General features: G+C 39.4%; 1 non-coding gene across 1 annotated transcript; it reads left to right on the forward strand.

The window, feature by feature from the left end:
* Positions 1-4,557: 4,557 nt before the first annotated feature.
* LOC131244886 (small nucleolar RNA R71) lies at positions 4,558-4,664 on the forward strand. Its single transcript, XR_009170657.1, has one exon. It is a non-coding gene; the product is annotated as a small nucleolar RNA R71 (small nucleolar RNA).
* The last annotated feature ends 17,028 nt before the right edge of the window (positions 4,665-21,692 follow it).

Raw genomic sequence — 21,692 nt, forward strand, 5'->3', positions numbered from 1 at the left:
GCAGTGACCACAATGTAAGGGTCAGTCCAACAAGATCAAAGCTTACCTGGAAAGAGATGTAATCGAGAATTATACAAAAGGACTTTCTGACCAGGTGTGAATGATTTTCGTAGAATACGTTGGTCATGAAACACCTTCATTCTGTCCTTGTAAATTCTCGAGTTCTCGTATGCATCGTTCCGGATTTCTTCGAGTTCATTCAACTGAAGTTTGTGTAGCGAGCCAGCGTTGTCCAGATTGAAATTCAGATTTTTGATCGCTCAGTACGCTTTATGTTCCAATTCCACAGGCAAGTGACAAACCTTCCCATAGACAAGTCTAAAGGGAGACGTTCCAATAGGGATTTTAAACGCAGTACGGTAAGCCCATAAGACATCGGTCAATCGGATTGAACAATCCTTACGGTTAGGGTTAACCGTTTTCTCCAAAATGTGTTTGATCTCCCTATTAGAAATCTCAACTTGCCCACTTGTCTGTGGGTGATATGGGGTGCTCACCTTATGAGAGATACCGTATTTCTTCATTAAACTCTCGAATGGCCTATTACAAAAGTGTGAGCCCCCATAACTAATGATAGCTCGAGGCGTTCCGAATCGGGAAAGGATGTTCTCTTTTAGGAATTTAATGACTGTGTGATGGTCATTATTCCGACACGGAATCGCTTCAACCCATTTAGTGACATAGTCTACAGCGAGCAAAATATATAGATTTTCAAAAGATTGGGGGAATGGTCCCATGAAATCAATACCCCAGCAATCAAATGCCTCGATGATAAGAATGGGATTCAAGGGCATCATATTTCGACGGGACAACGCTCTCAATTTCTAACAACGTTCATAAGCTTTGTAAAACTCATGAGTGTCCTTGAACATAGTGGGCCAGTAAAAACCACACTGCAGAATCTTGGCAGTGGTCTTTTTAGCAGAAAAGTGACCACCACAGGCATGTGAGTGACAAAAAGAGATGACACTCTGATGCTCATCGTCTGGCACACATCTCCTCAGGATTTGGTCTGGGCAATATTTAAATAAATATAGATCGTCTCAGAAAAAGTTGCGTACCTTGGTAAAGAATTTCTTCTTATCTTGTGCAGTCCAATGTGTCGGTATGGAACCTGTGGCAAGATAATTAACGATATCAGCAAACCAAGGTGAATGGGAGACTCTGAACAGTTGTTCATCAGGGAACATGTCATTGATATGTGTCATTTCAAGGGAATCAGAGGGATTAAGGAGAGAAAGATAGTCAACCACTACGTTCTCTACTCCCTTTTTATCTTTTATTTCTAGGTCAAGTTCCTATAATAGGAGGATCCATCGTATCAAGCGGAGCTTAGCATCATTCTTAGACAGAAGATACTTGAGCGCCGCGTGATCAGTGTAAATAATGATCTTGGATCCAATCAAGTAGGACCAAAATTTGTCCAAAGCAAACACTACGGCCAAGAGTTCCTTTTCCGTAGTCGAGTAGTTCACTTGGGCAGGATTTAGAGTCTTACTTGCATAATGAATAACGTAGGGTTTCTTATCTTTTCGCTGGCCTAGAACCGCCCCAAGAGCATATCAGACGCGTCGCACATAAGTTCAAAAGGAATGCCCCAGTCGAGTGGTTATATGATGGGTGCACTAGTTAACATGCCCTTAAGCTTAGTGAAAGCTTCGTGACATGGCTCAGTCCACTCGTATGGTGCATCCTTTTGAAGTAGATTACATAAAGAACGAAAGATGAGACTAAAATCCTTTATGAATCTTCTGTAAAACCCAATGTGTCTTAAGAAGGATCGCAGTCCCGTATGTTCTTGGGTGGAGGTAGGTTAGAGATAAGATCAATTTTTACCTTATCCACCTCGATTCCTTTGGACGAGATAATATGTACAAGGACAATTCCCTTATGAACCATGAAATGACACTTCCCCTAATTAAGTACCAAGTTTTTTTCTTCACATCTTTTTAAAATACATTTAAGATTCTCTATGCACTCGCTGAAAGATGAACCAAAAACAGAAAAATCATCCATGAAGACCTCTAGATATTTTCCCACCATGTCAGAAAAGATACTCATCATACATCGCTGAAAGGTCGCAAGGGCATTAAATAATCCGAATGACATCCTTTTATAGGCAAAGGTGCCGTAGGGACATGTAAATGTGATCTTTTCTTAGTCCTCAGGGGCGATTTCAATCTGATTGTAGCCCAAATACCCGTCAACGAAACAGTAATAGGAATAACCAGCTAGCGTTTCTAAGATTTGATCAATGAAGGGTAAAGGGAAGTGGTCCTTCCTCATGACGGTATTCAGCTTCCTGTAGTCAATGCACATTCTCCAACCAGTAGTAACTCTTGTTGGCACGAGTTCATTATTAGCATTGGCTACGATGGTGATCCCGGACTTCTTAGGAACCACCTGAGTTGGACTCACCCATTGACTATCGGATATGGGATATATGATACCCACATCCAATAGTTTAAGAACCTCGACCTTAACCACTTCCCTCATGTTTGAATTTAGTCTACGTTGTGATTGCCGAGCGGTCTTCGCATTATCCTCAAGATATAGGCGGTGAGTACAAAACAAGGGGTCGATTCCCTTGAGGTCCGTTATCGTCCATCTAAGGGCTCCCTTGTGCTCAATGAGAGTAGATATAAGCATACTCTCCTGTTCTTTCTCCAGGTGGGCAGAGATCACCACCGGGTATGTCTCATCTTGACCTAAATAAACATATTTCAAATCAGAGGGCAAAGGTTTTAAGTCAAGCTTCGGCGGCTTAAGGTTAGACGGTAGAGGCACTACATCCGTTTGGGGCAACTCTTCAAATTGTGGCCTCCATCAGTTAACTTCAAGTACCAGTGCAGTATCAAGCAAGGCACACGTCTCCCTAATCATGTCATCATCAAAATCATAGGAGTGGGCCAGACACGTCTCTAGAGGGTCAGAGGATAAGGTCAGAGGTGTCATATCTTCCACGAAAGAGTCAATCATGTTAATGTCATGGAAATCGTCATCATCCTCTAAGTTTCTGCCGTTATTGAAAAAGATGTTTGACTCCGATGTCATATTCCCAAAAGACATAGTCATGACACCATTCCTGTAATTGATAATTGCATTTGAAGTGGCAAGGAATGGGCGACCAAGAATGACAGGAATCTGAGTGTTCATGTTATTGATAGGTTTGGTGTCCAGGATGATAAAATCTACAGGGTAGTAAAATCTATCAACTTGGACCAACACATCCTCAATTATCCCTCTTGGTACATGAACAGAGCGATCGACAAGTTGTAGTATGGTTAGGGTGGGTTTTAATTCCCCCAAACCTAACTGTCTGTATATCGAGTAGGGAATCGGATTGACGCTCACTCCTAAGTCAAGAAGTGCATGATCAATTCGGTGGTCCCCGATTACATATGATATGGTTGGGTTACCGGAATCTTTGAATTTCTGTAGCACGTCTTGCTTTAGGATGGCACTCACTTTCTCGGTCAAGAAGATCTTCTTTTGAATACTCAGCCGTGGTTTGGTCGTGCATAAGTCTTTCTGGAATTTGGCATATGAAGGTATCTGTTTTACGACATTAAGTAGACGAATGTTGACTTTCACTTGTTTCAACACCTTTAGGATATCCTGAGAGTTAGAGAGAGGTTTTGGTGCGACCAACCATTGGGGAAATGGAGCAACTAGCTTTTTTAGAAGTTCCGGTTCTAATTTTTGTAGGGCCTCACTAGATCCATCATTGTTGTCCTCTTCTGATTCTTGAGGCTTTTCGGGCCTAACCGGAAGGGTTTTATCAATGATCTTCCCACTCCTAAGAGTGGTGATGGATTTAACGTGCTCCATTTGATTTGAAGAGCTGAGATTACTCATCTCGTATTGTGGTTTAGGATTGGGGAGCGGTTGTGCAGGAAGCATCCCCTTTTCTATAACCATCATACATGAATCCATCTTTTGCATAAAATCTCGCATTGCCTGGGTTAGCTCTTGCATGAAATTTTGAACCGGTTCTTCTTGAGGTTTCCCTTGATTTGGATTTTGACTGAAGAAACTTTGAGGGGTAGCAGTTTGTCTATTTCTCCAACTAAAGTTTGGATGATTTTTCCAACCAGGATTGTACGTATTAGAGGTCGGTCCATTTAAAGGTCTTTGATAAGTATTTACGGCATTGGATTGTTCATTCAACACTTCTCGAAAGGCGGGTATCGTAGGACAATTTTCAGTTGTATGAATGTTGCAATCACAGATGCCGCAAACACTTTCATTAACCTTATTCTTCTTTCCTTCTATGGCCTCAACTTTTCTTATAAGCGTAGTCACTTTATACTTGAGATCATCCTTTTCTTTCAAGAGATACAATTCACCTTTCTCCTTAGATTGAGTCGGCCTAGATGTGGTGTTCAATTTTGGGTAATAGTCTCATGATTGTGTTTTTTCAGCAAGACTATCGAGGTAATCCCATACCTCATCGACATTTTTATTAATGAATTCTCCATTACACATTGTCTCGACCATTTGGCGCATGGAAGATGCAGTCCATCATAGAAAAAATTTGCAATGTGTCACGTTTCAAAGCCGTGTTGTGGGCATGAACTGACCAAATCATTGAATCTTTCCCAACGTTGGGAAAATGTTTCATCCTCCTTTTGGGTGAAGTTTATGATTGCTTTTCTAAGGGTAATCGTTTTATGATGTGGAAAAAATTTCTTTATAAATTCCCTCTGCATATCATTCCATGTGCCAATGGATCTAGGACGCAGTGAATGTAACCACGTCTTAGCCTTCTCCTTCAAGGAAAAAGGAAAGAGTTTCAGCCTGACTGTGTCCTCAGACACATTTTGAAAATATAAAGTGGCTAATCAAACTCTTTCAAATGTAGATATGGTTCTTCAGATTCAAGCTCATGGAACTTAGGAAGGAGTTGGACAATCTCTGGCTTGATGTTCATATGTCCTGTATTTTTGAAAAAAATCATGCATGAGGGCGTACTCAGCCCCGCTGGTTGTAAATAATCTCGTAAAGTATGAGGCGGGAGTGCTTGATGCACCTCATTCTCATCTTGAATGTCCTCCACCCTGGGTTGAGGTAGAAGAGGTTGGTTCTCAGCCATTACTTCAATTAACTCAGGGGATTTCGAGTGGTGTTTAGTCCTGCGATGGATAGTTAACCCCTCAACCAATCTTCCTTCAGTCAAGAGACGTCGAGTGTTGTCACGGGCCCACTTGGGCATGAAACACTTACAGCCCTTAATCAAATTCGAAACCTAATCGTAAGAAAAGAAAAGAAAATCTAGAAAGAAAGAGAGGTTTGGAAAGAAGTTACCAAATTGGAAGTTCATATGTTAAGATCCTGCAAAAGAAAACAAAAGAGATTAGTTTCTAAAAAGGAAAGTTCCCTAAACCTAGAAGCTAAGTTAGTTTCTAAAAAGAAGGCCTAGAATTAGAAAGTTTCTAAAATAGAAAAAAAAAACCTAAAATTAAAACATTTCTAAAAATAAACTAATTCTTAAAAAGAAAAGTTTCTAAAAATAAAATAAAGGAAAGATGAGTTAGTTTCTAAAATTAGAAAGAATTTCTAAAAGGGAAATAACTAACCAAGTTTCTAAAAACAAAAGAGGAAAGTTTCTAAAAATAAACTATTTCCTAAAAATAGAAAAATACTAGAATTAGAAAATTTCTAAAACTCAAGCCCTAATTCTAAAAATAGAAAAAGTAGAGGAATTAGAAAGGGATTATCAATTTAGAAGTTTATGTCAGGATCCTACCTAACAGGAAAACAAGTTAGTTCTAGAAATCTAATAGAAATAAAAATTTAAAACTAAAGTTAGTAAAATCTTATTCTTAAACTAATTCTAAAATTAGTTAATCTTAGAAAAACGTAACCGTCAATCCTCGGCAACGGCACCAAAAACTTGTTCACTCCCCAAGTATAGGGTTGTGATCTAGTAATAAACTCGGTGAGACTAAGGTCGAATCCCAAGGGACTGAAACCTGTACGTAATCTGAAACTAAGTAGAACTAGAATTAATACTAAGATGAAATTTAAATCGAGTGTAAATTGAGGAATAATGATGAAATAATTATCTAAAACTTAAGGAATTCAGAGAAAAGATACTAGGGATTCAGAGGATCCACTTGTAGGAATCAGGGAGATCTTATGCCTGTTCAAGTATTCAACTGGACTTAAAGTCTTATCTTCATCCAATTGAAGGGTGTAACCATCAAACTAAACTTCCTTTGATATAGTTTTCAAGAGATGAAAGGTATATGAATTAGAATGGATTCCATCACAAAACCATGCTCATAAGATAATGCAAACAACGAAATTAAACTAATTAACAACCAATCAACATGATATGAAGGTTAAGAAGGGTACCGTCATTCAACCATGCCTAGGAGACGATGGTGAACAATAGGGCTTCCTTACGTCATAAACATAAAAAGGGAAAAGGAACATGCTCAAAGCCATTGCAGACCCATTGTAATTTTAGTCATAACAGACCATTAAAGACTAAAAACATTCCCTTAATAATCAAACTAAAATCAAATTCAGTTCATAAATTTAAATTAAATTAAAAGCATAAAATAGGGTCTCCCATCTCGCTACAAGCTTCACCTCTTAGCCCTAGCTAAGAGGTTTAGCCAACCATAGTTTTGATTAACTAAAAATTCTTAGGAAAGAAAAATCCGAAAAGAAAAGAATAAGGAGATGACCAGCCACAATCCCTCTCTCTCTCTGCTTCACGTATCCACCTTGCCTCCACAGCTGCCCACGTCCAAAGACTTCGATCCCCATTCTCTCTCTTCACGTTCCCTTTTATAGACAAGGTAGGACGCTGGCTTGGAGATTTACGCAGCTGGTGCGGAATTGTTACACACTCCTTGCGTAATATTCTTGTGCTAAGGTTGGTAGGGCCCCCTTCTTGGTATCAGGTGCAAGATCTACGCCGTCCATTGAAGTCTCCTCGAAATTTCGACTGGACCTGGATGGTTTTGGAATGTTATTGATGCTGCCAAAAGTAGTAATACACTAAAATTGTTGTAGGGTCTTCCGTTTTTTACCATTGAAACCAGCACTTGTGCGCGAATGAGGACACAATATCAACATGGGTTCAACCAGATCGTGCCCCTCTGTATGGGGGACGGATCAGATTGATCGTTTGGTCCATGATGAGGGCCCACTAGAACCGTACATAGGCTCTGTTGCAAAACTGAGCTCTCACGGTTCTACGCTGTTTGATTGGTAGGACCCATGATTAGAGCCGAATAGGAAATCCACTCTATCCATTAGTTTAGTCACCAAAAATAGGTCAGGAATGACCGTTTTTGGATCAAATTATTGGTGGCCCATGGATGGCTTCATTCCACCGTCCATCTGATGTTTGGACGGCTGGAATCCCATCCTCTGTATTTCTTCAAATTCTGTCAGCTAGGAATTGGTAAGCTGGGCCGTGGGAATCTAATGGACGGTCCAGATTCATCATCTAGACCGAGATGGTGGGCCATGTACACCATCCGTGGACGGCCCTGCGTAACGTTGGAGAAGGAAGTTTCCTTCTTTGAATTTACTCAGTTAATGGTCGATTTGACCATGGTGGAAGTGCAGCGCACGGTTGGTGCATTTGTGTATTATGCACACACTGTTTGGGTAGGGTCCACTTCGATGTTCTTGAGAAATCTGTTTCGTCCATCTGTTTTCTCATATCTTTAAAACAGTTGAGACAAAAATTGAAGCATATCCAAGGATCAGATGGGCCCCAGATTAACGATTTGTGGGCTGATCTATCCGTTGGGCCACTTCCAGAGGGATCCAATGGCTAAAATTTTAATTGTACGGTTAATTTATGGCCCCCAGGCCATGTATAAAGTTTCGAGCCAATCCGATGGCGGAAACCATGTGATCTTGCATTTTGGACCAATTTAAGGCCTCTTGAACGTGAACGACTTGATTTCCTCGGATCCCTGGCATGTAAATTCATCAATTTTGGTCCTCTGGAGTCTGTCCCTTGCTTTGGTGACTTCAGAGCATTAATTCCATGCTTGTAGTGCTCTTTTTCAGTCCAAGCTCCTAATTACACCTTACAACAAAAACACGATTAAAGTATGACATTAAACATTATCATGTACGTAAAATTAGGTAATAACTGGGATCTGATATGCAATATTTAACCCTCAACAGTAGTCCAGGCAATCGGTAACGGTTCCTGATTGAGTGGCCAAATTATTCTTGCCACATTGGATACGCTCGATGAATGCTAGCTATACGATGATTGTCGACAGTGGTTAGGCCACGTGGAATGCTTATGCTCTTCATGTCGATTAATTCAGCGTGTGCTCGTACCAATCGAACTTATCAAATAACCCGATTGACCTATTGTGTGTTTACTATGTATGGACACTACTGCTTGAATCTAAGGTACCACTTACCAATGTAAAGCCCGTTTCAACCATGGTACCACGATCTGCTAAGACTCATGAGCCAGGCATGGTAGTATGAGACACTGTGGTCAAGCTATCGGCCTACGCTGGGGTGACGAGCCTCCCCGTAGTGTCTAGTGAGCAACCCAAACTCGTGAGCCAAATACGATGGTATGAGATACTGTATTCGAGCTGTCGGCATACGTTCAGGTGATAAGCCTCCCGTAGTGACCTCGAGTATAATCAATTAAACTTGCCTATTTACTGCTTTTCATTGAGGGTGATGCCTTACAACTTGCATATCGTATGTGAACAACTAGGATTAACGACCCTAGATGGATCTCCATTTGGGTTAATGATATAAAAGGAGGTACCTTAGCTTCCCGAATCTACTATATGAATAAGCGAAATCAATTACTTGGCTAACACGACCATTTAACTCATTGCATATGCTTTGGCGAGGAAGCGCACGTTTAGGGAGCTTGTCATGCGTGATCATTAGATGAAGTCGCTGAGGGAGTACAGGCGAGGGCATGCATTATTACGACATACCATCCCTGCATCAACAAGAGTACTTAGGACATGATTGTTGTACTGCCTTATCATTACTACTTGACTGAACGTTTAGGGAGTTTGCCATGCGTGATTGTTAGATGAAGTCGTTGAGGGAGTGCAGGCGAGGGTATGCATCATTACGACATACCATCCATGCATTAACAAGAGTACTTAGGACATGATTGTTGTACTGCCTTATCATTACTACATGACTGAATTGATAACATGTTAACCTTTACTTTATAGTTCCACTGAATTAGCTACTCACTCCCACTCTGGGACGGTGTTTTAAAACATCAGTCAGACCCTATTTTAGTTACAGATGATGATGTGGCTTACAAGATGAAGCCGAATTTCTTAGACGATGATGAGGAGTTCTCCTACGTCAGCTCTCAGGCGAGTCTATGTAGACCTAGAGTTGCGTCGCCGGGATTATAGGGTTATGGATTAGTTAGACATTTACACTTTGAGATTTTGTAAAATTTGGAACAATACATGTATATATTTAGCCTAGTATCATACTCATAATCTGGGGATTGAGAAACACTTACATACTTTATATACCTATCTCAGTCTTCCACTCGCTTAATTTAATTATCTCTGGAATATGATATGCTGATTTTGTATAATCCCTCTCATGTTTAATGCACTAATATGGATAACATTTAAACATCATTATCTATATTACATAAGTGATGCGTTGGATCTCGGGAGTAGAGCTTTACTCGACCCTGAAAATCCGGGGCGTTATAGGAGCGCATTGTGATGTTTTCACAACTGTTGTGAAATATGTTAGAAATACCAAAAAAATAAAAAATGATAAAATAAAATTATTTCTTTTGTTTCACCAAGCTGAATCATGTAAAAATTATGTTGTTCTTAAAGTGTGATTTGCCCTTTCATGAATTGCTGATGAGTTACAGACAAATTACTTGCAGAATAAGACAAGCCTATCTAGATCCTGGTTGCAGCAATCACAAAGGGTCCACTTATGAACTTTTCAATGCAACTGATCTTCTGACAAACTCTATTAGTGGACCTATTTGTAATATTCTTAGAAGGAGATTACTCTATATAAGATTTGATGGTTTTGAAATAGATCTATTGGAGATGATGAATTTTGGATTGGAATGGTTTAGTTTATATAAGTACTAGGGGAATCGATCGTTGTTAGGTAGTCATCAATAGTTCAGAACGTTTGAAAAAAAGTTTACGACCATTGATTATTAATCTAGGTCGTTCTAGATCGTTGGATCGAAAGATCTGACTGTTGAATCAACAGAGCCCGTCCATTTTCAGATTGTTGTGGCTTTTAAGTAGGGCTATTCATGAGTCGAGCTAGCTTGAATAACTCACTCGACTCGGCTCGAATCAGCTCGGATTGACTCGGCTTGAATGGCTGACTCGGTCCGAGTAAAGCTTATATTTTGTAGCTTGAGTTGAGTTCAAGCCGAGTTCGACCAAGGGGCATTTCAACTCGACTCGACTCGAAGCTCGAACTCGACTCGACTCGATTATATATATATATATATATATATATATATATATATATATATATATATATATATATATATATATATATATATATATATATATATATATTAGACTGAAAAGAATTTTTAACTTTTTTCTTTTTTTTAAAAGTGAAGAAACCCTAGCTACTTTACCTAACCGCACGCAACGCCCCCCCTTTCCCTTTTCCTTTCTTCTCTTTCTCTACCCGATGTCAGCCACATGCTTGCCCGGACCACCACCACCCACCACCAGTCTTCTCCACTCTCCAGCAAGACGAGCATGCTACCTGCACGCATCCCCTTTCCCTTTCTTCTCTTTCTTTACCCGCCGCACGCCCGCCAGGCGCCCGATCAACAACGATTCACCAGACCACCACCACCACCGGCACACGACTAGCACGCTGCCTGCCTGCTGCGGCCTGCCCGCTGCCTGCCCGATTGATCTCACTGGGTGAAGAAGACCATTGATTTTAGCTAATCCCGACTCGGTTAGCACTCACCCCCTTTTTTTATCCATTGATTTTCGTCAATCCTGACTTGGTTAGCACGTAGCACAAGCATCAATCCTCAATTCGACTATCCATATTCAAGATATAGCCAGTGGATGTACTTTTGGGCCCAATTGATGGAAAGATCTCAAGCACAAATAAATGCCCAATCTAACCCAGGACATCTTACTGGCCCCACTTATTGTAAGATCACAAAGAAATGCCCAATCTGAATGTCCATTGTTGATTTTTTTTTACTTAATCAAATCCACGGTCATGATTTCATAACTAGGATTATGAAACTTATACAATGTTTTTCTTAAATATAAATTGAGGTACCATCAACAATGTTTTTCTCAGATCTAAATGAGGTAATGATATCATTGATATTTTACAAACTTAGTTCTATAGAAAGATCAATAATGATATCATTGATATTCTACTGACTGATTCTATGAAAAGATCACTAGCACAAACAACTAATGTAATTGTCCTCTTCAAGAAGTGGCTACTGGATAGTCTATTAGCTTCTTTGATGAAAAGATCAAAAGCCCAAATGGTTAACATATGAAAAAGCTCGAGCTTGGATCGAGGTAAACTCGACTCGAACCACTAGCTCGACTCGACAGCTTTGGCAAACAAGTCAAGCTTCATTGTTGAGCTCGAGCTCGAGCTCCAGTACATCATGGACAAGCCAAGCCGATCCGAGCTTGGCCCACCTCGACTCGATGCCCACCCCTACTTTTAAGGCTGCTAGCAGTTCTCAAAAATGACTGTCCGTTTTGGATTAATAATCTGATCGTTTTCTATAGCCTATAAAACCCAGGCTCATATCAAATCACTCGCACCCAAACTTATATCAAACTACTCATGCCGTCTCGCGGCGGAGCGACCAATCTGCGACACGTGCGAAATGCAAAGTGCGCCAACTAGCGCCACATAGCCACACTACCCATGCCTTTGCCCATGCCCGAACCCAAGTGCGTGCGCGTTCACGTAACCCGGGCATTTTAATATCCAAAACTCCAAGTAAGAATACTACACACACCTCCACATATAAACCATTAAATTTCTATTCTCATTTCTGATATGGGACCAAATAAAAAACCACACTTTCTTATTTCGAAAATTTCAAAATTATTTTGACGTCAAAACAAAAATTCTAAAAATTTGATTTTTCAAAAATCAAATTTCAACAATGACATCCAATCTACTTATCACTTGCAACCCAAATCTTCTCCTTGATGCCCAAAAATATGGTGGATCCAAAACCCAGGTGGGCCACAGCATGAGAGCAATTGCCATGGAGATGCTGCGCGCCATTAAAAACCTTTTAGAAAATGTGTGGGACCTCCATATTTTGTTTATGCCTCTTGATCCATTCAAAAGATGCGCTTAACCACGATGGATAAATAACCAAAAAATAAATCAGCCCCATACAAAACTCAAGTGGGCAGAAATTACAAAACTCAAGTGGGCAGAAATCATATTTCCAAAGTTTTTAGGCATAATTTTATAGGGTGAGGTCAACGTGAGTTTTGGATTGTCCTGATTTTTTACGTCAAAGGAAAATATGATATCATGAACATATCACGGTGGACTCCACACGTCGTATGTATATTAAACTCAATGTAAAAACATTTGTATTAGATCCAGGCCTTCCTTTAATGCGCATCAAATCAAATCCCATTATCATGATAAATGGGCCATGCCTGTGAAAAAATGTCTAAAGCGTGGGCTACCGTGCTTGGTCTCAAGAGGTGTTGGAATATTCAGACATATTATTACAGGTCCGAACATTAAGGACCTTTGTTTGGATTTGAAGTCATCTCTAAATGATTTAAACAAGGCTGGGTCCCATGATTTGGAACAGATTGGGCTGGAGCAAATGCATAGCACGTGTGTTAGTAACAGTATGCATGCATACGAGGAATCAAGCTCTGCTGGGTGAGGTATAAAAAACTCCACCACAGCATTAAATGATAGACGCCGACTCTAGCCTGTCGAGGAGTGCCGGTATTGATTTGTGGACAGCTCACCACTCACGTGTCAGAATGGTATCGGACTCTCATCTGTTGGATGTTTTTTTTTTCCAACCATACAGGGCCCTTTGGTGGATGGCTACGGCTATTAAAAATCTCTCTAAACCTGTAGTGACTAGGGCTAATTGAGTTGGATAAGATCAATCGCCTCACGCTTGGGAAATTGACATAGAGAGGGTTGTGGACACTTTCCCGTCTGCGATAGATTAGAGAAGGCCTGATTAAAGACAGAACTCATCAAGTCCAAGTCCGTTAAAACCTTAATACAATCATTTCTCACAAATTGAAATGTGTTACTCACATACCATATATGATTTTGGAGTAGGGAGAGCTACTTTAGCCATGGCTGAGTTGTCCACGCTGAATTTGCAAGATTCCTTGATGGACAAATTCCTTGTTTAATTCCACTTTAACTGTAAATAGTAGGTTTGAGTTGGATTATAACTCTTTATCCATTGGGCTTTATGAGTTGCACCCAACATGAAAAGTACTCTTTAGAAAAATTAAGAGAATAACGTGGTTAAGCCATATAGAATATTTACTATAAATAGAAAATTTATTATTCATAATAAGTTATGAATTTAAGGAAGTTTTAGTTATAATTTAATTCTTTTAAATTTCTTCTTAGTCCTCGTATCCCTACTTAAAAGGTTGTAAATTCATTTATTTGATCTATCAATATTCAATAAATTTATTTTAACTTTTTAAAATTATTTTTAATTTTTATTTTTCCTCATGAATTCGAGAAGGCTCCATGAAGAGTCAGAACAGCGGATTCGAAGTAATTATTCCTTTTGAGGAAGATGTCGCGTTCACCCCAGCACCAGAAATGGCCACACGTGTGGAAGATGAAAACCCCGCATAAGGGAGTCCCCGTTCCCCACAATCTACCGTTCCCCACAATCTATGTGCTATTTACTAGAAACGAAAGCAAGAATAACAACGTAGATGCCGTATATTGAACACCAGAGCCGTATGATCATCAGCTAGGCCCCACGTTTACGCAGAATCGCTGAATACATGTATGGCCTACCTAACATGTGCCAGCGAAGGAAATGGGTAAAGCAGCTAGTTGTCATGCATACAGTATGGTCAGCCACGTCCTTTCAATGCCAAAATGTCTTTTACTAAAAAGGCAAACTCTTTTCAGAGCATTACTTCATACGGTTTTGTCGTCAACCAAAGTTGAAATAAGAACGTTTTTATAATGTTTGGGAGAAAGGTTCATAAGAAATTTACGACTGCGGACCCCACCTTTTATCCAGTGGTTTAATGAAGCGAAACAATCTTAACATGCGAACTTATATCTGCTGGCACGGACATTGAAATTGAGGACGAAAATACCCCTGCTTTTTAAGTAAGCAGGTTCATGAAGAGTTGGCGCCCCTTTATGGCTACGGATTATAACCGTAGCTATAAGTACCGTAACTAAACTCACAACCAACCCCGATTTAATGTCTTGTCCCACGGTTGTGGTGTGCTGCCAGATCGGCTACTTATAGCTACGGTTATAATCCGTATCTATAGATATTCAGTCATTACTTGATTTTAATTATCGATACTCTTACTATCTATCATTGCTCTCGATATTATTGATGACTTATGCTCGATAGTATCGAACCATTCTCAATAATATCAAAAATTCATCAATTTTTCGAGTTTTGTTGCTAGATAATTTAGCATTCATTTTCGATATTATTGAACTATGGTGGATATTATCGATAATTTAGGCTACAGTTATAATCCGTAGCCATAGGTCTATGGTCGTTTTCTCATCTCCTTTACCCACAAGTACTATTACTTTATCAACTTACTTTTTCACGCCTGATGCAAAAATAAATAAAATAAAACAAAACAATACAAAACAAAACAAAAACAAAAACAAAAAAAAAAAAAAAAAAGAAACAAACAAAGTATTAGGACACCATAGAGAATGTAACCTTTAATATGAAAAGTTCCAAATTTATGCCATAAAGATTTCCAATCTGGAGTTTGAAGCTCTAGTTACCTATGCAAATGGAAGAATGCCAAAAAATTACCTTTACAACAACTTTTTTGCAATCGTGCATGTGAGCAACATGAACCTTTTGTGAGGGAAGCACTTGCTAGTGGAACAAGATCAAACTCAACAAAAATATGTTTCATAAAAAGATTGCTTCATTCAGTTGACAAGTTTTGTACCAATTGAACATTTAATCAATCTATAAAACTACTCTTCACAACAAAAAAGAAGGAAAAAAAATCAAAGACAAGAACATAAAAGTTTTGGCCGTGTATTTTGGTGAGAAAAAATATTAACGATGAAAATCTCATGTATCCAAGAAGATATGAACAAAGAATTTAACAGACAATGAAAGAAAAAGAACATAATTCATGTGGCATACTTCCAAGCTCTTTCATAAACACTTCACAAACTTGATAGTAAGAAGAAACCAGGCATCAATTTAGCATGGACTGTCTCATTGTCCGTACGTATTCTTGAGGAACCAAGTATTCCTATAAGAGAGACCAGCAACCAGAAAAGAAGATTGAAGAACGTTGCACAGATTGAGCAATTAACCACATTAAACACACATTGAGCAGTTAACCACATTAAACATTTGTAGAAGATACGAAGTACACAGCTCAATAAAAGATTAGTTCATTATGAATTGTATGATTTCACTCATCACAAGAGGTGGGGAGTAGTGGATCATATGACTTTCTACAACACCAAAGCTGAACTTGATACTAGTTAAAAGTCTATCCATGGTTGAGTCTCACATGACATTTGTAAATTTGGGTCCACCTCCCTACTCAAATTAGTGCCTACTTGTATCGCTGATACATCTTATTGAAGATATTGTTCGTTGATGTGTTGACAAATAAATATCAAACAAAGAACTGTATAGTTGCACAATTGGATCATCTGAAATTCAAAGGAATGACAAAAACAACTGATTTAGTAATTATTATAATTTTTCTCTTCACGTTTCACAACTGATATGTTGGGTCCTCTAGAGGTCATGTTGGGCTCAGGTTTCCCTCAACCTAACCCAACCTACCCCTCACTACAACTTGGGTTTGGATCAACTGGCCCAACTTGAGATGGGGTCAGGTTCACTCAAGTTGTCATGGTCTTGAGCGGGGCAAACATGAAATTGAGCAGGGCAAGCATGAAATTGAGCGGGGCAAACTGAAAGTTTGAGCGGAGCAAGTATGAAATTCAATGGGGCAAACATCAAATTCAGCAAGGCAAACATGAAATTGAGCGTGACAAACATGAAATTCAGCGGGGCAAACATGGAATTGAGCAGGGCAAACATGAAATTCAGCGGGGCAAGCATGAAATTGAGTGGGACAAACTGAAAGTTGAGCGGGGCAAGTATGAAATTCAGTAGGGCAAACATGAAATTCAGCAGGGCAAACATGAAATTGAGTGAGGCAAGCATGAAATTGAGTGGGGCAAGTATAAAATTCAGCGGGGCAAACATGAAATTCAGCAGGGCAAACATGGAATTGAGTGGGTCAAACTAGAAAATCCGCGGGGCAAACATGAAATTGAGCGGGGAAAACTAGAAAATCAGCGGGGCAAACATGAAATTGAGCGAGGTAAACTAGAAAATCAGCGGGGCAAACTAAAAAATTAGTGGGGCAAACTTAAAGGATAATTCATGGCTAGAGACTAAAAATCTAAACGTATCCAATGTTCAAATGGACCACACCACATGAAAATTTTGAATTGAACTTCTTCTGTTGATCAAATCTTAGGGGCCAAAGAAGTTTTGGATCAAGCTTATAATTGTGTTTTCTATTAATTCATGTTTGTATGATCTTATGAACATTGCGTGAGGCAAGCATGAACATTGCGTGAGACAAGCTAAATTCAGCAACGCTATTTATGATCATAGAATTGCGTGAGGCAAGCATGAAAATTGAGCAAGACAAGCATGAAAGTTCAGTGAGGCAAGCTAGAAATTGAATGAGGCAATCATGAAAATTGAGCAAGGCGAACTAGAAATGGTGCGAGGGAAGCATAAAAATTCAGCGAGGCAAGCAAGAAATTGAGGGAGGGAACCTAAACATTGAGCAGGGCAAACATGAAATTGGGTAGGGGAAACATGAAATTCAGCAGACAAAACATGAAATTGATCGGGGAAAGCTTGATTTTCAACGGGGAAAACATGAAATTCAGCAGGGTAAATCATGAAATTTAATGAGGGAAACATGAAATTCAGCGGGAAAAACTGAAAATTGAGCGGGGCAAATATGAAATTCAGCGGGAAAAACTAAAAATTGAGTGGGACAAACATGAAATTCAGTGGGGCAAACTAGAAAATCAGTGGGGCAAACTAGAAATTAAGCAGGACAAACTGAAAATTCAGCGGGGCAAACATGAAATTGAGCAGGGCAAACGTAACATTGAGTGGGGCAAATTAGAAATTCAGTGGGGCAAACTGAAAATTCAGCGAAGGTAACATAAATTTCAATGAACTTGAAATGCAATTGAACTTGCCTAATAAATAATTGAAATGCAATTAAACTAGCCTAACAAATAATTGAAACACTATTGAACTAGCTTAATATGAATTTCAATGAACTTTAAATACGATTGAAGTAGCTAAACATCAAATTCTAAGGTCATTACTCGGGGAATTCAACCAATCATGAACCGGGAATGTCGGCGACAACTCGAGCATATTGCTGAGAAGTAGGTCAAATAGACCAAGAACTCCAGGCATGCTGACAAGTAAACAGTTCCCAGATGGGTAAGCATCGCTGCTTCTATCCCTTCGACATCGATCTCTTGACATGCTAATTGATTTTGCATGTTTAATTACTGGATGCGGCTTCATGCGTGCTATTGCATTCTCCAGTAAGACTGGCCAATCTTATACCGAAACTTCCGAGTCCACAATAGCCTCTCACCATTATCCCTTTTTCTAACCTTGAGGCCATCCTAATTCTATCTTCTCCTCACCCTAACTACGGGACACCTGGTAGCTTCAGCTCTTCTGTGAATCTTGTAAGGGACTATTCAGAACGTGGGATTAAATGGTATGTGAATTGCATTAAGTGGAATTAACACAATTATTGCACAATGATTGTATGTTTGGAAATACCATGATTTTTTGACCATCTAATCCCATCATTGGACCGATTAAAGAGGAGGCAACAAGTAAGTCTTAGCCAACTGATCCTTGTACTTCATGTGACATGTTTGTTTGGCTTCCAGAATAATATTATTCTATTGCCCATTCGAAGTCTTATGACCTCTCTTTTGTTATGTCATGTTTCCCTACTACTGATATCAATTATCTGGATGTTGATTTAGGGGCAGAAAAGAGACCTCTCAACATTCTCATTTCAGCTACACATCCTACCACATTTCTACTATTTAGCCAAAAAAGGGCCAAATCAATGAGCAATACCCATATTTAGCTATATAGAGCAATGTTACTCAGATACATCCCAACTAATGGGGTTGGCTACACAAATCTTGTTCTGTCATTCCACTCTATTAAGGACCCTATCGTCTGTTAAACCATAGGTCATCGGATATCTTCAAAACACATCCTCATGCTTTTGGAATTTGAGTTCAGCGGGGCAAACCAGATATTGAGTGGGGCAACCTACATATTCAGCGGGGCAAGCATGAAATTTAGAGAGGCAAACTAGTAATTGAACGGGGCAAACATAAAATTTAGTGGGGCAAACTGAAAATTCAGCGGGGGAAGGTAGAAAATCAGCAGGGCAAACTAGAAATTCAGCGGGTCAAACATGGAATTGAGCGGGGCAAATTGGAAATCGAGCGGGGGAAACTACAAAATTAGCGGGGGCAAACTAAAAATTGAGAGGGGCAAACATGAGATTGAGCGGGGCAAATATGAAAATGAGTGGGGAAGACATGAAATTTAGCGGGGCAAGCATGAAATTCAGCGGGGTAAAGTAGAAGATTAGAGGGGAAAGCTGAAAATTGAGCGGGGCAAACTAGAAATTTAGCGGGTAAAACATGATATTTAGAATGGCAAACTAGAGGACCGAGTACTCACGTTTCATAATAGATGACAATGATAAAGAACTTAAGGAAATAAAGACTTAGAAATACGTTAATTTTCAAAATAAATAACTAGATTAAGCTTATATGGATCAGGACTTTAAAGATACAAATGACTTCATGTGGTGCTCGCTAAATTAAACGAGGCTACCTATCATGGAATTGCGTGAGGCAAGCATGAAAATAGAGCAAGGCAAGCATCAAAATTAAGCAAGGCAAGCTTGAAATTAAACGAGGGAATCATGAAATTTGAGTGAGGCAAACTAGAAATGGAGAGTGGGAAGCATGAAAAAAAATAGCAAGGCAATCTACACATTGAGCGAAAGAACCTATAAATTGAGCGGGGCAAACATGAATTTCAGTGGGGCAAACATAAAATTGAGCGGGGCAAACTTGAGTTTCGGTGGGGCAAACATGAAATTGAGCGGGGCAAACTTAAATTTCAGCAGAGCAAACATGAAATTTAGTGGGGCAAAAATGAACTTCGACGGGGTAAACATGAATTTCAGCAAGGGGAACATGAAATTAAGCGGGGCAAATTAGAAAATTAGCGAGGCAAACTTAAAATTCAGCTGGGCAAACATGAAATTCAGCTGGGCAAAAATGAACTTCGGCGGGGCAAGCATGAATTTTAGCGGGGGAAACATGAAGTTCAGCGGGGAAACACGAATTTCTACAGGGCAAACATGAAGTTCAGCGGGGCAAACATGAAATTGAGTGGGACAAACTAGAAAATCAACGAGGCAAACATGAAATTGAGCGGGGTAAACTAGAAAATCAGCGAGGCAAACATGAAATTGAGCGAGGCAAACTAGAAAATCAGCGGGGCAAACTTGAATTTCAGCGGGGCAAAAATGAACTTCAGCGGGGCAAACATGAATTTCACGTGGGAAACATGTAGTTCAACGGGGCAAACATGAATTTCAGCGGGGGAAACATGAAGTTCAGTTGGGCAAACATGAATTTCAGCGGGGGAAACATGAAGTTCAGCGGGGCAAACATGAAATTGAGTGTGGCAAACTAGAAATTGAGCGGGACAAACATGAAATTGAGCGGGGCAAATTAGAAATTGAGCGAGGCAAACATGAAATTGAGCGGGGCAAACTAGAAATTAAGGAGGGCAAACTAGAAAATCAGCAGGGCAAACTTAACAGATAATTTCATAGCTTGAGCCCAAAAATCTAAACGTATCCTCATGTTCAATTGGACCAACTCAATATCATGAAAATTTTGATATGCTTCAATTTGGGCTAACCCCTTTAAATTAGATGGAAGAACGGATGAACGATGTGGATATACTACATACGTTCAATCCGATTACGCTTGTTACGCCCCACAATGATATTTTATTTGTAATACATTATGTTCATCGGATTATTTAATATCCCTCCATTTTCATCGACTTATGTATACACCAAAAGCCCATATGTAAGCTTAAAATATACCTGTGGTGCGTGCTTTCTTCACTGGACCGATCATTTTCAAGAGAAGACGGGAGGATGCAATCAATGTTGTTAAGGAAATGGGCCCCACAAGGATGTTTTGTCTTTCTTACTTGGAACGGAGTGAGGAAAGGGGGTGAAAAAAACGAAGGCAGCAGTACAAAGGGGTGAAAGCAACGGTAGTGGTAGTGGAAAGGGCGCAGTGAAAAAGGAGGGGTATTTTCGTCCTCAATGTGGCTGTCCATATGTGGAGGCCTAAGTTCGCAACCAAGGTTTGTTTTCTTTCAACAAAAACCATTGGATAAAAGGTGGGGTCCACAGTCACAAATTTCCCAAGGTTTATTCGAAATCAAGCATACAATAACTCAAGTTTAAATCAACTTAAATTGAAAAGCCGACTGTAGTGAATTATTTAAGTTGATAAGATCAAATTTGGTTGAACAATCCACAATTGTGATTCATGGACACTTTTTCAATGGAAAGATGACAATTGGATATTTTTCATCTCGACGTCCAAGAAGTGCCCATCAATCTTATAGTTCAATAATCAAATAAGTATACTTTTTGGTTCCTAATATACATCTAAACTAAACTGGTAGCCATAACTTGAACAGTTTAATTCAACTTAAGCGGCAATGTGGGGGTTGTTAGATTTTCTAACTGTAGTGGTAATTCAAGGTAAATGAGTAATAATTATTTACTTTTGAATTTCTAGCTGCATTTTCAAGGTGATGTTGAAAGCTGACTTTATTTACAGCACTCATGTCACCCAAAAAAAAAAAATGTTACATTTTTTAAGTCCATCATTATATCCGAGTTTTCAATCGTTGATAAGGTGTGGCTCATCCGAATTTGTCTCATTTTTGGACTCATACCCTAACCTGTGCTGTTAAAAAGGTTGGATGGTGTAGATAAGTCACAAATTTCATGATGGGGCCCACAAGTTTACATCTTTAATAACATGGTTTTTGAAGACCAATTTTTTAGATGTAATTCATGCTGGTTTCAAATAGATGAAGTGAATCATAATTACTTATTTCTAGGTATTTACCACTGCAATTAGAAAATCGAACAGCCCCTTGCGTCTATATATCATCAGTCACAACATGTAAGACTACAAAAGTTTTGTCAAAAGAAAATGTCCCAGGCTTCAAATCTCTATACTAGTGGGAGATTCTCCAATCAAAGTATTTTAGTATGGGCGGCCATTCG

Source organism: Magnolia sinica, chromosome 4 (assembly GCF_029962835.1).
Source record: "Magnolia sinica isolate HGM2019 chromosome 4, MsV1, whole genome shotgun sequence".
NCBI lineage: Eukaryota > Viridiplantae > Streptophyta > Magnoliopsida > Magnoliales > Magnoliaceae > Magnolia > Magnolia sinica.